The 17137-nt window shown below is 38.1% G+C and overlaps 1 long non-coding RNA gene across 1 annotated transcript; it reads left to right on the top strand.

Moving 5' to 3' along the window:
• Positions 1-3829: 3829 nt before the first annotated feature.
• Positions 3830-5905, top strand: LOC133777114 (uncharacterized). The gene is made up of 3 exons (XR_009868487.1): positions 3830-3959; positions 4646-4691; positions 5740-5905. It is a non-coding gene; the product is annotated as an uncharacterized LOC133777114 (long non-coding RNA).
• Positions 5906-17137: the final 11232 nt, after the last annotated feature.

Genomic DNA, 17137 nt, shown 5'->3' with positions numbered 1-17137 from the left:
CATTTTCACCTTTAAAAATACAGAAAAGCAATAACATTTGGTCCAATGGTTAAATTACTGTTTGAGATGTCTGTATCCCATATCAAAGTATCTTCTTCAAGTACTAGTTACTCCATTTCTGATCCAGCTTCCTGCTAATTTACACCTGGCAGGGGGGCAAATGATGGCCCAAGTGTTGGGTTCCTATCACCCAAATGGGAGGCTTAGATGGAATTCCAGACTCCTGGCTTTTCCTATCTAGCCCTGAATGTTGGAAGCATTTGAGAAGTGAAACAGTACATGGAAGTTCCCTCTCCCTCTCCTGCCTCTCTCTCCCTCCCGCTGTCCCGCCCCCCCATCTCCCTCTCTTCCTTCCAAACAAAATGAAAAGAAGTAAATAAAACAGAAACACAGAAAACAGCCAATTGTAGAATACATAATCATCAAACTAAACCAAAATACCAAGCATGGGTTTGTAGTTATCTCATGAGGTATCAGAAACTCTAAGTGTGTTTTATTTATATTAACTCAATTAACCTTACCAAAATTTGACTTCCCTTATGGAAAAATTGAAATACATTGAGGTCAAGAAGATGACACACCTGTAACAATACTCCCACTGTAACCCTGCTGTTTGGTGGGACTAGCCCTCCTGTTTCTTTGTTAAGAGTTACTCTGGCCATTCTCTAAACACTTTTATTTCATATGAACTTTAGATTTACTTACTTATTATTTATTCAAGAGGCAAAAAAAGAAAGAGAAAGAGAGAGAAAGAAGGGAACAGTGGAGCTGGCCCTGTGGCAGAGCAGGTAAAGTTGCTGCCTGCAGTGCAGGTATCCCATGTGGACACTGGTTCGGGTCTTGGCTCCTCCACTTCCAAACCAGCTCTCTGCTATGGCCTGGGAAAACACTGGAAGATGGCCCAAGTCCTTGGGCCCCAACATCTGCATGGGAGACCCGGAAGAAGTTCCTGGCTCCTGGCTTCAGATCAGCACAGCTCTGGCCATTGTGGCCAACTGGGGAGTGAACCAGCAGATGGAAGACATCTGCCCAGAGCTGCGCTGATCCGAAGCCAGGAGCTGGGTGCAGGCACTGAAGGACTTGTGCCATCTTCTACTGCCTTCTCAGGCCACAGCAGAGAGCTGGATTAGAAGTGCAGCAGCAAGGACTCAAACCGGCACTCATATGAATGCTGGCACTGCGCTGGGCCACAGCGCTGGCCCCAAGCATATTAAACAACATTTGTTGCTATAACAAAAACTCCTTACTATCACTACACATTTACTGATTTTTCACAGAAACTTTCATTCACAACAGAAATGAGGTTCTTTCTGTGTCACATAGTTATTGGGGGGACCTAATCCATGGATGATTTGACACATTTAATTTGTAGCTTCCAAGATCATCCCTGGCACTGATATCTAACAGCCAGAGAGAGAGAGAGTGGAGTAATAAGCAAAAAGATTTGGCAGGTTGGGCTTGCAAATGGTGCACAGTGGACAGAACTTGGCCACCTGTCTACATCTGAATGCAGTGAAGATTGGGAAAGACCATCTGACTAGTTACTCACCAAGAAGAAAAAAATCTATTTAACCAAGATTTGTTATGAATTGCTAGTTTATATATTCAAATGGTTGCCTCTGTCACAGTGTCTGCTTTTTCCTCTTATCAATAAAGAGGTGAATTCTACTGACAGGTTTTTACTATTTTGAGCCTTCTTAAAACATTTGTATATGAGGTACCATTTCATCAATGCACTTTTGGATTCGACTTGAGAATACTTTATTTGAAGTTTTGCATTTTGGTTAGTGTACTTTCTTTTTCTAAAAGGGTTACTAAAACAAAACACATTGAGGAGCACTCTTATTTTATTCACTGAAACAATATGTACAATAATACATACTTTGTAATCAAGGTAAAACTTACCAGTCCTATGCTATTTATGTGGTAGCTTATTAGAAGATATTTTATTATTTTGATTGCGTTTATTTTACTGTGACTGGCTTATCCAAGCTTCTTATTTCTTCATCCTTCAATGTTGGTTAAATTAGTTTTTAATTTAGTTTCTATTTTCATACTTTCTCTCTTCAGTCTTCTTTAATCTTTCAAAGTAACTTTTTAGTTGGAAGTTTAACTTATTGCTGTAAAATTCTTGATCTGAAGTATTTTAAAGACTTTAACTTCCCCTATAAATATTGCTTTTGGCACTTGTTTTTTCTGGCAATACCTTTTATCATCTTAATTTTTTAAAAAATATATATTTATTTATTTGAGAGGTAGAGTTACCGACAGAGAGAGGTAGATATAAGACTGAGAGATCTTCTATCTGCTCATTCACTCCCCAAATGACAACAATGGCCATAGCTGCACTGATCCAAAGCCAGGAGACAGGAGAATCTTCTAGGTCTCCCACATAGGTGCAGGGCCCCAAGCACTTGGGCCATCTTCCACAGCTTTCCTAGGCCATAGCAGGGAGCTAGATTGGAAGTGAAGCAGCCAAGACACAAATTGGTACCCATATGGAATGCTGGCGCCCCAGGCAACCACTTAGCCTGCTACACCACAGAGCCGGTTCCTACATCTTACATTTTGTACTTTTCATTGTGACTTCATGTTTCTTCTGTTTTGTAAAATGTATGTTGTTTTGCATTTACATGGAGTTTCTAGATTTAAAATACAATCTTTCAATATATCTGCTCTGTTTTTTTCTACAAATGTATGCTTATTCATGTGTATTTATTTATTTGAGAAGCAGAGAGACATCTTCTGTCCACCCACAACATCCAGGGCTGGTCCAGGCCAAAGACAGGAGCCTGGAACTCCTACCAGGTTTCCCACGTTGGTGGCAGGGACCCAGGTGTTTGTGACATCATCTGCCACCTCCATGGACATTAGCAGAAAACTGGGTCAGAAGAAGCATAACTGGATCACAGGCACCTGGATGTGGGAAGTAGGTATCCCAAGCAATGCCTTAACCTCATGTTCACAATGCCCGTCCCTATATTTGTTCTCTAACAAAATGACCTGTGGAATAACACATTCTGGTTACTTGAGATTTTCAATATAAGCTTCATAAATGTTTCTAAATGCCAAGTATGATTAAGAAACACTTTTAGGTTCTACTTTTTCACTTCCAGTTCTATATAGCCTGATATTAATTTCATGAGGCAGGGTTTTTGTTGTTGTTGTTGTTTTTTTTTGTTTGTTTGTTTTGTTTTGTTTTTTTTTTTTGGTATTAGTGAGGTACATCTTCATAGGTTGCTTTGTTTTGGGTATGAATTTTTAAGGACATATTAATTTTGTGTTCTTTTACCCAGAGTAATCAGTAGATGCCTTTAAAATGTGATGTTTGACTATATCAGCAATGGTTTTGGTGAAAGATAGGCTTTTTGGCTTTTCGTCTTTCAAAATTTCTTCACCCCTTTGTTTATTTCCTGCCTCCTACTACATTGGTTGGTTTTGTTTACTTAGCTTATGTCCTTTTTTCCCTCAGTTATTGAGAAAATGTGCAAGCCTTTACTATTTAGCAATCATTAACCTTAACATCTTAATAAATGTTTAACCACAAATATTTTCAAGAAGTTTAAAATTCAACAGTATTACTATATCTTCCTCACTATAAAATTGATACATCTTTAAAATGTCACTATCTCCTTTATAAGAGTAGTCTAAACTTTTAATTCTAAGTTTTTCAAGTTATTTTTTTAAATGACTTTTAAAGCCACTGCAAATTAGGCTTAGTAAGACATTTTGCCAATTTGTTCATTTGCCTCTTTTCTTGCTTCCTTGTCTCTTTGTGTTTTTCTTGCTGGAATTTATTGGTGTTTTCATTAAGTCATAAATATACATCATTTTAATAATTATTTTGCCTTTAACATTGTGAAAATATTTTATTAGAATTATACTTACGATGGAAGATTTTTTATCTGTCTGGAATTGAACAATCTTACACCATTGTGCCCTGGCACTTATCACTACAGGTATGAAGTCTGCTATAATTCTAATTGTTATGTTCTTGTAAATAATGTTTGCTTTTTCACTGGTAGCTGCAAGGTTTCTCTGTACAATACTGATGTCTTGCAGCTTCATTATAATGATCTTGTGTTCTATATGTCAGTTTGATATTTACCTTATTATACACTTGCAATGTATTTTCCATATCCAGCCACACACATTTCAATAACTTGTCTGAGTTTCCATGTTATTTATTCCTATCTACATAAGCATCCCCTTTATTTCTGCTGTAAGAACTCTAGCAACAATATATATGTTTATTTCAACATATATTTAATTCATTATCAGAAAACTTTGAACAAGACTCTAAATTTTGAAGCCTCCTCTAATATCTGCATTTTTATAGTTCTGTGCTTATTCCGCAGAAAATGAATATTGTACTCTCCATGTCTTTTGAACTATGTATTTGTGGACTCATCTAGATTAGAATTTACTTTATTTTTCTTCTTTTCATGCTAATGTTTCCAGTCTCTGGATTTTACACTGTCTCCCATCAGGCTTCTTCAACTCCCATCTTGAATTCAGCCTCATCTGAATGACTTTCTCCTGGTGACATTGTAGTGATTATGTACTGAGTCACTGAGCCAGTAGGTGCCTTGTCCCAGGAACTGACTATATCATTTTCTCTGTGTCATTTCTCCATCACATTTAGGTACAACCTGAGCAGATGCCACAGTCATTTGCAGACAACTTTCATGGTAAGGAAGATAAGCTCCAGTTCCCAACATAATGCAATGAGATTAGATCTCGTACTTGTTGTCCAAAGGTTGAACTCTTGAGCAGAAGTTAAAAACTAACCTGCCTTTGCTTATTACTGATCTCAGAGGTCACAGAGCCCACAGCTTTTCTCTAATTACTGCCACAATTTCTATTTCAATTCTAGTTCCCAAAGATATTTAACTTATTTTTTTTCCAATGAAAATATGTTAAATTAAAATGTGGACATATAAAGAAATGTAAAAGCTATTTAGGGGCTAGCGCTGTGGCGTAGTAGGCTAAGCCTCTGCCTGCAGTACCAAAATTACATATGGGTGCCAATTCAAGTCTCGCTACTCCTCTTCCAATCTATCTCTCTACTATGGCCTGGGAAAGCAGTGGAAGATGGCCCAAGTGTTTGGGTTCCTGCACCTGTGTGGGGGATCCGGAAGAAGCTCCTGGCTCCTCAGATCTGCTCGCTCTAACTGTTGCAGCCAACTGGGGCATGAACTAGCGGAAGGAAGACTTTGCTCTCTCTCTCCTCTGTCTGTAACTCTACCTCTCAAATAAATGAATAAAATCTTTTTTAAAAAAGCTATGTAAATATTTAAAAGCATGTAGGTAATTGGTTTTTAATTTTTTAAATTTATTAAAACCATATATTGTGTCAATGTATTTTGAAATATGTGTGCATTGTCAAATGCTAAATCAAATCTACATATATATTAACTCACATGCTTATCACTTTTTTGTATGGTTATGCTACTTATAATCTAATTAGTAGTGTTCAAGTGTGCAACATAGTGTGTTAATTATACTTACCATAACTTACTCTTCCTAACTGAAATTTCATATCCTTTGACCACTATCTCCCCAATCCCAAACCAATTTCATCTTCAGACAACTAGCACTTTACTGTTTATATGACTCGGACATTTAAAAATCACTGCAGGGGCCTGCACTGTGTGCAGTGAGTTAATCCTCCACCTGCAGTGCAGGCATCCCATATGGGAGCTGGTTTGAGTCCCGGCTGCTCCTCTTCCATTCCAGCTCTCCACTATGCTATGGCCTGGGAAAGCAGTAGAGGATGGCCCAAGTCCTTGGGCTCCTACACCCACATGGCAGACCTGGAAGAAGCTCCTGGCTCTTGGCTTCAGATCAGCGCAGCTCTGGCTGGAATGGCCATCTGTGGAGTGAACCATGGGACGGAAGATCTCGCTCGTTCTCTCTGCCTCTCCTCTCTCTCTCTCTGCATCTCCTTCTCTCTCTGTATAACTCTTTCAAATAAATAAAAAGAAGCTTTTTAGTTTGATATAATCTCATTTATCTACATTTGCTTTTATTGTCTGTACTTGTGGGGTTATATCCAAAAAGTCATTGCCTTGGAGTATTCCCCCTATGTTTTCCTTAATTGATTTTTGTATATGGTATAAGAGTCTAAGTTCATTCTTCTGTGTAAATATCCAGTCTCCTTAACATTATTTATTGCAAAGATTATCCTGTCCCCATCGTGTATTCTTAGCATCTTTGTCAAAAAACAGTTGATCATAAATAGGTGCATTTATTCTGGGGATATTTGTTCTGTTTCATTTGCCAATATCATGTTGTTTGATTAATACAGCTTTGTAGTATATTTTGAAGTCAGGTAGTGTCTTGTGTCTGAACTCATACTTTTTGCTCAGCTATGGAGGGGCCGGTGTGGAGTACCCACAGGGAAGCAGGGTTTCCTATCAGGTTCTCCAGTTAGTAGGCCTACTACCTGTGTTCTCATGTCAAAGGGAGCTATCAGCTTCAAGTTTAAAATTAGGTGAGACCGCTGGCTAGGCTCTGTGGTCATCCAGGGTTGCTGGTCGGGTCTGTAATTCATTTCCCATTGGTCTGGGTCTCAGGCTGGTATTCACTAACTGGATGGTGCTGCTAGTTGGATCGTACGGTTGGTTAGGGTTACAGATTGGGCTTTGACAGCACTCTTAACATGGTGGGGTCCCTGGTTGCACTCCCTATTCAAATGGTGTTGGTGTCTGTACTCTGTACAGAATGAGCTCTGCAATTATACAGCACCTTACCTTGTGACCTGGAGTTAGGAGGGCCACAGGCTGCATCTGTGGCTGAGCAGCGCCAGGGCTGTGACCTGAACTTAGGAAGGATCACTGACGAGGTTTCCTACCCAGCCAGTGCTGTTAACTTCATCCCATGATTGGTCAGGGCAAGAGGTCTTGCTGTGCAGAAATGTAGAGTCACACGCTTGTGTCTTTGCCCATGCAGGACCCTGGATTGGGACAACATTTTTATTTGGGCTCCAGAATCAGGTAGGACCTGCAGCAATGATCCACAGAAACACAGGGTCACAGGAGTGCTGCCCTATTTGGATAGGTGAGGTGACCAGTTCTGGTCACCTCAGCCCATTGTGATTCTGGGGGTGGCCAGCTCAGGTCTGAGGCTGAGCTATGCCACTGGTTGAATCTCTGATTGGACAGTACCACTGGCAGGAATACTCTGCAACTGCCAAGATCTGTTACACCAGTTGCTGTGAGCCTCACCCCTCTTTTTTGTTTGTAGCTGACCCTTAGCAGTTTAGCCCTGCTGATTCCTGCATGAAACAAGACATAAGGAGGCCACTTGGAAGCATCCTGATGGCAGCAGGAAGTGGATATCCACCCAGGACTCTCTTCCCACTAGCCATTCCCAAAGGATTCTCCCATTGTGGCACTGTGTCAGCTTGGAGAAGAGGCAAAATAGAGTAAAAAGTTTTACCTCTGAATTGGCTAATGTGGCTTTTTCAGTCTGTGTGGTGCAAGAGGGTGTATTTGCTCAGCCTGGGTTCTAGGATTATCAAAGTTGGTGTTGTCTGCAGACAATTGCTTGTGTTACTTTCTGTGAGGAGACCTAAACCAAGGTTTCCTAATTTATCATCTTGCTGATGTCCTGATAGACACTTTTAAAGCATGATCATAGTATGATGCAAAGCACAGTGACCCAAAATATTTAATTAAAAATGATTTTGAAACCCAGTGTTCTGCATATCCGAAGTAAAACTGCTTTGATGGAACTAAAGGTTAGAGACACTGACTACAGTCATAAACACTTCCATGCTTACTCTTGAAGCATCTTTGAAGAATCCTGAAGTATCACAAGGTAATGTTGAAAATCATTAAGTTACTGACTCATTTATCATTTACTTCACTGATTCAAATAACTTGCTCTGGTCTTTCATGTTTATTAGTTCCAAAAATAAATAATTCAAGTAAGGATTCATTAAGCTTCAATATTTTTATAAATATTGTGACCTCATTTTTTGAACTCAGCCTAACCTGCGTATTTAGAAATGCTCTAATTGGGTGCATGCAACTTACCAGGAGTTAGCTCAATGCATTCCCATTACAGTGGAAGTTACATGCTGAACATATCCTCTCTTAGAGATAGTTTCAAAGGTTCTTGTTCTTGTAATTGAAAACTAAAGCATTAACAGGTAGAATGGATTGTGCCATGAAGGATGGGAACAGTTTGGTATTTCTGTAATCACCCACCTCAAACTATTTATATGTATGACCAATTGAAATAAAACAAATAATTTATGAATTTATTGTTTGGAGAAAGGAATAAAATCTTTTAAAAAATGATGTAAATAATATAACTCCAACCAGACTCTATATAAATAGCTGTTTTCATAGATGCCTACAATTTTATTAGCCAAGTTTCAGGAGTTTGATGAACTTTTGTTGTTATGCATTTGACTAGGATACTTTTAATATTTTACCTATGATAATTAACTACCACATTAAAATTTAGTAAATATACTTGTATGGTTAAGAGTTTTAACATAGAAGAGTCACAGAATGATTACTACAACTCTGAGATACTTTGGAGCTTTAAGTAAGACTTCTTTCACTATCTCTATGGTTATACTAGAATTTATTTTAAGTGAAATTCTGAAAAGCACTGATGTAAATCTATTTTTTTTTTCAATTCAGGAGAAAACAATGTCTGCTATTTACATTCTAAAAACTATACATTTATCATCATATATTTTCATAAAAGTTGGAAATCCAAAAAGTATTTCCTAAACCACATGAAATTCTTGATATCTGGGATATCCATCTTCTAATTTAAGTCAAGATTTTATACTAAAAGATTCACTGTATCTATTTAAGCAGTCCATTATTGGAGAGATGTACCTCATATCATTTGTTTTTATTAAAAAATGGTATATCTCACAAATCTTTTTCTTGGCTATAGTGCTCACTGATAACAGCAAAGCTAACTTTCCAAATAAACAACAGTCAAAAGTAAACTATATACCATACCATATGATAAACCCATCTCACTCCTGGGAATACACCCAAAGGAAATGCAATCAGCATATGAAAGAGTTATCTGTACCCCATGTTTACAGCAGTTCAATTCACAATAGCTAAGATATGTAATCAACCCAAATGTCCATCAACTGATGATTGGATAAATAAAAGTTGATATATATACATTTTGGGATACTATTCAGTCATTAAAAAAAATAAAATCCTTTTACAATAAAATGGATGCAAATGGAGACCATCATGCCCAGTGAAATAAGCCAGACCCAAAAAGACAAATATCATAGGTTTTCTCTGACTGGTTGTATATAACATAGAGAGTACAAAAAAAAAAAACACCCTAATATATATCGAGCTAAACTGACATTTTGTGATTTGATTGTCTATAACCCTTGTTTATAACCTCTGTGGAACAGTGATCTATCTACCTTTTACTTGTAGAATTTTTTTTTGTTTACAGAAGCATTGAGACTGTGATTATAACATAAATTTAAAGTATATTACTTCAAAAAATTTTAAAGAAAGGAAAAGGAGAAAGGATAGGGGAAGGGATATATCTTCATTTCCTTGGAACTATATGTACAAAATTCATAAAACCTATTCTCTATAAAGAAAAAAAAGTAACAATCAAAAATAAGTGTGTAAGACAATGTCGTGGTGGGCGTTTGGTGGAGTGGTTAAATCATCGTTTGGAATACCTGTCTCCCACATTAGAATGCTTGGGTTGAGTCCAGCCTCCCCAGCTGCCAAACCAGTTCTCTAACAGTGAACACTCTAGGAGGCAGCAGATACTGGTTCAAGTAATTAGGTCCCTGCTCTCCTTGTAGGAGGCCTGGACTGAGTTCTCTGAAATGGCACAGCCCTGGCTGTTCTGAGTGAACCAGTAGATGGAATAGGTCTCTCTCTCTTTCCTTTGCCCTCTCTCCGTCTCTTTTTCTCAAGTAAAATGAAAATAAAAAAATTCAAGAAAAGAATTAAAACTCTAGTATGATTGGATTTTATAATAAAAGTATTTCAGGTGTTTCAAGATATAGGAGTGATATAGCAATTTGTATAAATTGTTATTCATTGGATTCTCTCAACATCCACTGTCCCATTTCTCAAATGACTTCCAACTGATAGTTTCTGCTTTGGATGACCGCAGGTGTGGAATAGAAAAGAATATGCAGTAAGTCCTTTCATCCTCTCCCAAGATGTTCCAACACTGAAAGACTACTTGCTGATATAAGTTCTTCATGTTCACAATTTTCTTATAAATTATATTAACTTTCTGAGCCTTTAATACAGGAGAGAAACAAAAACACATCTTCAAGCATTCCCTCTTATTTAAACGTATCCAAAATGGAAAGATGAATTCAGATAGAAGTACTTTTAAAAAAAACTTCTGACCTTTGGAAAACCTCACCCTTACAAATATGAATCAGTAAAATTCCTGTCAATAGTGTAACAAAAATTAACCCCATGATTTATCACATATGTATAAAGAATATGTACAGGAAAAAAATCTGCTGGGACATCCTCTAGCTATAATATCAGCATGTGCTTGTATGTTGTTATTTCCAAAGAAGGATTGCTATTTAATGTGTAAAGCAAAATTTATAGTATCAGATCAAAGCAAAACCCCCCGTAACATAATAGGATAATGCTTCAAATCATAGTTTTCAAAATTGTTTATGTTGAATTACAACCCCAAGCTTTATGCACCCATCTAATATGGTTCTAACAGAAAACTGGTTGGCACAACAGAAGGTAACACCAGATTCTTCCTTGTCCACCCATTGTATATGCCTCCTCCTCCCTTCTTCCCTCAAAATACTGGAATTAATAAACTGCTTATGATTTTTCTAGTGGGAAAAAAATACATGAAGTTTACTTTTTCTAGCAAATGTGTAAACATAGCTGACAGCCCAAGTAAATCCACCATCACCTCAAATCAAACAAATTCTGCTCTGCAATAGAAGGAGATCTTTATATTATACAGCATTGTAGAATACTAATGCCACTGTTTGTTGTCATCAGTCTCTGGAAGAAAGGTTGTGTGTTTGTCTTTATGAAATTTGTGGAGCTTCTTGGCTTCTGAGCAACTACTGCAAAGCAGGGAAGAACTAAGAACAGATGGAAAGTCATCACTAGCTGTGGCTCAGGCATATGGTCTTTGGAATCCAATTCAAGAGCTGTGAGACATGCACAAGAACTTGTTGCCTTTATAGCAGTTGTTAAGGCTACAATTCTGCTCAACAACACAGCAATTGTGTTAGGATGTTTCTGATTGGCTTCCTTTTTGTCTGCTTCTTCAGTTCCTTAGGACTGAAGTGTACTTGATATTACTGAAAGAGCATTGGGTACAGCACAGCTTTGTCCCTGGTTCCTAGTGACCAGTGTTCCTAGAATCAGGAATTCTTAAACAAAAACAAACCCACCTTGTTATAGGAAATGGAACATCACCTAGGAAAGTCCAGAAATACAGAACCTCAGATCCTGCCCCAAACATCCTGAATAACAACGTTTATCAAGATCCAAAGTAATCTCTCTTCATATGAATTTAAGAAGTTATGGCTTAGAAAGCATTGTTTCTTCTGCCTTTTACAAAACAAAGAGAAGTTATTTCATATGCCTGGAGTTATACAGGTAACTGATAATGGAATGCGGAATGCAGACTAGATCTGTGCAGCAGTAGCACAAGCACTGACTTTGTAAGCAAAGCAGAGGTGTTCCATACAATAGCCTTCTAGGTATGGCAGGCACTGTGACCTCGCCAGGATCTGCTTCCTCTTATTGGAAGTAAGAAGAACGAAACATTGCACTGGAAGTAAACACCCAAACAACTACAAAATAAAGTAAAATAAATGAAGAAATGGGAAAAGTGAATATATGGGGTTTCAAACTCCCATACTACAGCATGGTTTTGAAGACCACATAAAGTAACAAATGGGAAAGCTTGTAACACAATTCAGATTCTATCCCAACCCCTTAGGCTCAGAACATCCTTTCAACAGCCAAAATATAGAGACAGAGATTGGGTTTTTAGGGCCCTAACTGGTAATGGGCAACCAAGGATAAGAGCATGAGAAATAGTTGGAGGAATTCCAGCAGTATTCCAACTTCCTAAAGAGAAAGAAGGAGTGTCAGAGGCTGGATGTCTTTTTTAAGATTTATTTTATTTATTTTTAAAAGTGCAGTTACAGAGGGAGAAGGAAAGACAGAGAAAGAGAGAAAGCTTCTATTCACTGATTCACTCCCCCAAATGGCTGTAATGGCTAGGGCTGGGCCAGGCCAAGCCAGGAGCTTCTTACAGGTCTGCCATGTGGGTATAGGGACCCAAAGACTTGAGTCGTCTTCATGTTGCTTTTCCAAGTGCATTAGCAGGGAGCTGGGTAGGAAGTGGAGCAGTTGGAACTAGAACTGGCACCCACAGTTCTAGCCCCTAGATTGGGTTTTATAACTTTTTAACAACAGTGTTTTCCAGCAGAGATGTTTGCAATAATCCCCAGCATCCAAATGAGAAAGAGCCTCAAGATTCCACTGGCATGAGAGGGAGCACCTCTGCAAAGGGTATGTTGAAGAGCATCATGGCCTGTGGCATCAACTCAGTTACACATTTGGTTCATTTCACACACAGTTACCCAACAAGCCAGATGTTACATTCATGAATAAGATGCAACCGCTGTGTCCACAAGCTCATGCATGATATAGAAGACTCCCACGACAAAATAAGACTCAGTGTCATTATGTGAAAATTAATGTACAGCTGCTCTTGAAGCAGAGGTAGATTTGCACAGGTGATTAGGGAAAGTTCCTCAAAGCAATTACCTTTGATTTGAGTTTTGATAAAAGCTTCTTAATGCAAATTGGCTCTACAGTAGAGGGCAGCACAAAAACCTTGGCTAGGGGGCAAGCCAGTCGCCTATCAGTTAAGATGCCCACATCCCACATTGAAGTCCTTGGGTTTGACACCAGCTTCGAGCTCTGATTCCAGTTTCCTACTAATGCAGACCAGGTTTGGGGATGGGGAGCACTGATGGTCCAAGTCACGGGGTTCCTGCTGAAAGGCCGGAGTAACCACATTTTGAAAAAAGTGCCTCCATTTGGAGAGGCAGGCCCGACTTCCGTAAAAGCAGCGTCACTCTGGGGAAACCGAAACTTACAACAGAGCAGCTCATTAGTGTTCACCATGTAAGGAAATCCCCTGGGTTCGAACCAATCAAGAATAAGGAAAAATCAGAGGTGACCCTAGCCAATCCAGTGTTACCCCACACCCCTCGATGGTGTAACCCTGTTTTAAAAAATGCTCCCAAGCACGGCTCCGGGCCTTCCTCTGACCTCCGCTGCACCAGTTGGTTAGACGAGGTCCCTGCCGCGGCTTGTAATTCCGATAAACCTTGCTTTTGCATTTCGGTGCGATTGACTCTCTGGGGGTCTCAATGGGGATCCAACGATCTGGGCATAACACCTGCTACCCATGTGAGACACCTAGATTCGGCCCAGTTCAGTCTCCAACATTTCAGATATTTGGAGAGTGAGATAGCAGATTGAAGCACTGTTGAGTGTGTATGTGCATCAGTGTGTGTCTGCTTCTGTCTCTGCCTCTCAAGTAATACAAAAAGAATGCTTAAAGAAATATTTAGTTTCTTTTCTCATTATATTTTATTTTCTTCTCTGTCTTCCTCTTACTCCTCAAATAACACACTTAGAAATTTAATCCTGGGGCCAGCTTTGTGGCATAGCAGGTTAAGCAGCCACCTTCCACACCAGCATCCTATGTGGGTACCAGCTACTCTCCCAACTGCTCCACTTCCCATCCAGCTTCCAGCTAACGTGCCTGGGAAAGCAGGAGAAGATGACCCAAGTTAGTGGGCCCCCAAACCCAGGGGTTGACTCAGTTGAAGCTCCCGGCTTCAGCCTGCAGCCATTTGAGGATTGAACCAGCAGATGAAAGATGGTCCTCTTTAACTCTTTCTTTCTCTCTCTGTAACTCTGCCTTTCAAATAAAGCAAATATTTTAAAATAAGAGAGAAAGAAAGAAAAGAAGAAAGAAAGAAAGAAAGAAAGAAAGAAAGAAAGAAAGAAAGAAAGAAAGAAAGAAAGAAATGTAATCCTAAAGAATTTTATAAAGCAGTTCAATCCTCACCTACATTTCCACTAAACTAGGGTCATTTTGCTTTTTGGTTGTTGAACTCTTTAATCACTGGAGCATTAAGTCCCTGACTGTAATATAAATGAAGAACATGTTATCTGAAAAGTGGAGAGGGGAAGCAGGAAAAGCAGAGAAGGGAGAAGGAGAACATAGGAGGGACAAAGAGAATATCATTATATTTCCAGAACTGTAGCTATGAACTGTATTGCACCTGCTAAATTTTTTTAATTAAAAATTATAAAATATATTTTGATTGAAGTTACAGCAAAACAAAGCAAAAAGTTTAGTCTGCCTTATCATTTAGCTGGAAGGGATGAAGTCAGAAGCTGTGAGACCTAACAAAAGGGCAGCTTATTTCTCCTTTCAGGGACAAAGAGTTGAAAGTAAACAATTATTCTATTTCAGCGGGACTCTCAGATTGGAACTGTATCTACTGCATTGCTTGAACAATAGCATCAGGTCCTGAACTCTGTCTTTGACTCCTCTCCAGGGTGTAGACACTCATGCATGACTTTCAAAGTACATTTTAAAAAGCCAAATTATCTATCAAACCTAAGGTACATTTTTAAGGGGCTAGCATTGTGGCACAGCAGATTATACTGCCACCTGCAATGCCAACATCCACTATTGGAGTGCCACTTGGAGTCTCTGCTGCTCCCCTTCTGATCCAGCTCTCTACTAATGCTCCTGGGAAAGAAACTGAAGATGATCCAAGTGCTTGGGCTGCCCTACCCACTCGGATGGTGTCCTGGGATGCTGGCTTCAGCCTGGTCCAAACCTAGCTGTTGCAGCCATTTGAGGAGCGAACCAGTATATGGAAAAAATTTCTCTTTCTCTCTCCCTCTATCCTCTCTCCTTATCTCCCTTTCTCTGCCTTTCAAACAAATATATAAATCTCTAAAAGGTATATTTTTAAAAGAATGACTAGATTATTTAATGCAAAGCAATTATTAAATCACAGCTGCAGGTCTAATGAATGAATTTTAAAAATCTTTTTTGGATAAAAATAAGCCATCTATACCTTCCCACATTTATTGTACAGTTCACCATAAAATACTTTGGCTTCCATTAGTTTTAATCTGTGTGCCTTGGTCCCTTCTGCCTTATCAACAGTTTATAGGAATTTGCATGTTATTTGTTCTCTTTAAACTTTTGCCTACAATTTTAAATGTATGCATCATTTATTATCTTAGTTGATACACACTAAATATTTTGTCAGGAGCAATTAAAATTAAGTCTATAATACCAATAATTTAGAATGCAAAGAAAACATATCATCATTATTTCACCAATGGGAGACATTTCCTGACTTTGCCTTCCTAATAAGAAATTTCACACTATATTAATATGTGAACTTTATTTACTATTTCACATAAGTTTATTTATATAGCAGACAAAATGCAGATAAGCAATGATCTGGTAAATAAAACTATTTGGGCCATGAGCCAATATCAACCGATTTTGCTAGCTCAGTTCTTAGTGCTGTTTTTCATATCCTTTCAGGGAATGCATTCTTAAAAGGAGTCTCATGAGTAATTTAAAATAAACATCCAATTAATTATACCTTAGATGTCTTCTTTATGTCACTTGAAATGTTACGTGTCAACACAATTCTACATTTCAACCACAGTACATAGACACATTCTTTTTTTATCACTTGTTGAAGATAATATTTATATTTCTACTTATTTTACAGTTTCAGATAAATTTGTTAAAGAGTAGCTGACAGGAAAAAAAAGAAGGCATTTTTCATTACATGAATTATTCACAAATATAAGGGAAGCACTCTGTTGAGTTTTCCTAGTTCCTAAAATTTTTATTAAAGGAAACAAACTGAAAGGTCATAAATAATTTTATAATATCATTAAAAGCATTTGCTTTCAGAGAAGAGCAGTTGTGCCTACACACTAAGTGGCGGGGGGGGGGGGGGATCAAAGTAAAATAAATAGATTGAAGTCAGTCCATCAAGGAACTAGTTAGAAGGAAAACTGAAACTGAGACTATAAAGTACTCTGAGCCCATGTTAAACCAATCAAGCAAGCATATAATAATGGCTACTTTAATCTTTTGGCTTAGCATGCATATTCATGGATTGTTTTAAAACCAAAATGCTTTGTGTTATATGCAAATGTGCATGTAATAACACTGAGTCAGTGTAAGATTTTTAAAATAATACTGAATCAGAAATGTCTGAAATAGTGATTGTGACAGACTTATTTCTAATAAATTACTGACTTCCCACTTGCAACAATTATCACTTGAAAAATACAATACTTTAAATGATAGCTGAAATCTGTGTGGAAAATCAAAAACAAATGGAGTGCACTATCCCAGGAAACTTCTGGGTAAGATCTTGGGACTTGACATTAGAAAACACATCAGTCATAATTCCTTACTGTTTCCCCATATGTCCCTGAGCAGATGCTGCTCCATCACCTTCCTCTTCACCATCCACGCCCAGAGCCGGCTGTGGAGTCCCTTCATGTGTGATTTCTTTTTACTGAAACACTGACCTCAGGTTTTCCTTGACTGCCTAGAAAACACCTCAGGACTTAATGCTCAGTTCTGCAATCATTTCCTACTTGGAGGTTTTTTGTTTCCCATCTGATGAGCCCTGACTTGAGAATGGTACACCATTATCCTTTATTTAGCTGTCTTTTTCACCTTGACTTGTCGGTGATCTCTGAGTGAAATCATTTTCCTGCACCTTTAGTTACATTCTCTTTTAAATATCGTTAGCTTACAAAATGCCTGAGTTCTAGAGATCATTAATGTTTGAACTTGAGTTTTTAATCAATTCACTAAATAAAAAGATGTGTACATATGGTTCAGTAAGAAATTATTTTTCCAAACAATAGCCTATTTAAAATATCCTAAATGTTAAAGATAAGACATAAATTCATATAATGGGATGGAGGAAAAGTTAAATCTATATGACACAGCTTCCATTCTAATGGTCAATCTAAAGGCTTAGTAAATACATCACTTTTTAAAAAGTAAGTAT

This window comes from Lepus europaeus, chromosome 18 (assembly GCF_033115175.1).
Source record: "Lepus europaeus isolate LE1 chromosome 18, mLepTim1.pri, whole genome shotgun sequence".
In the NCBI taxonomy this organism is placed as follows: domain Eukaryota; kingdom Metazoa; phylum Chordata; class Mammalia; order Lagomorpha; family Leporidae; genus Lepus; species Lepus europaeus.
This window is presented reverse-complemented; position numbering and strand designations above follow the sequence as displayed.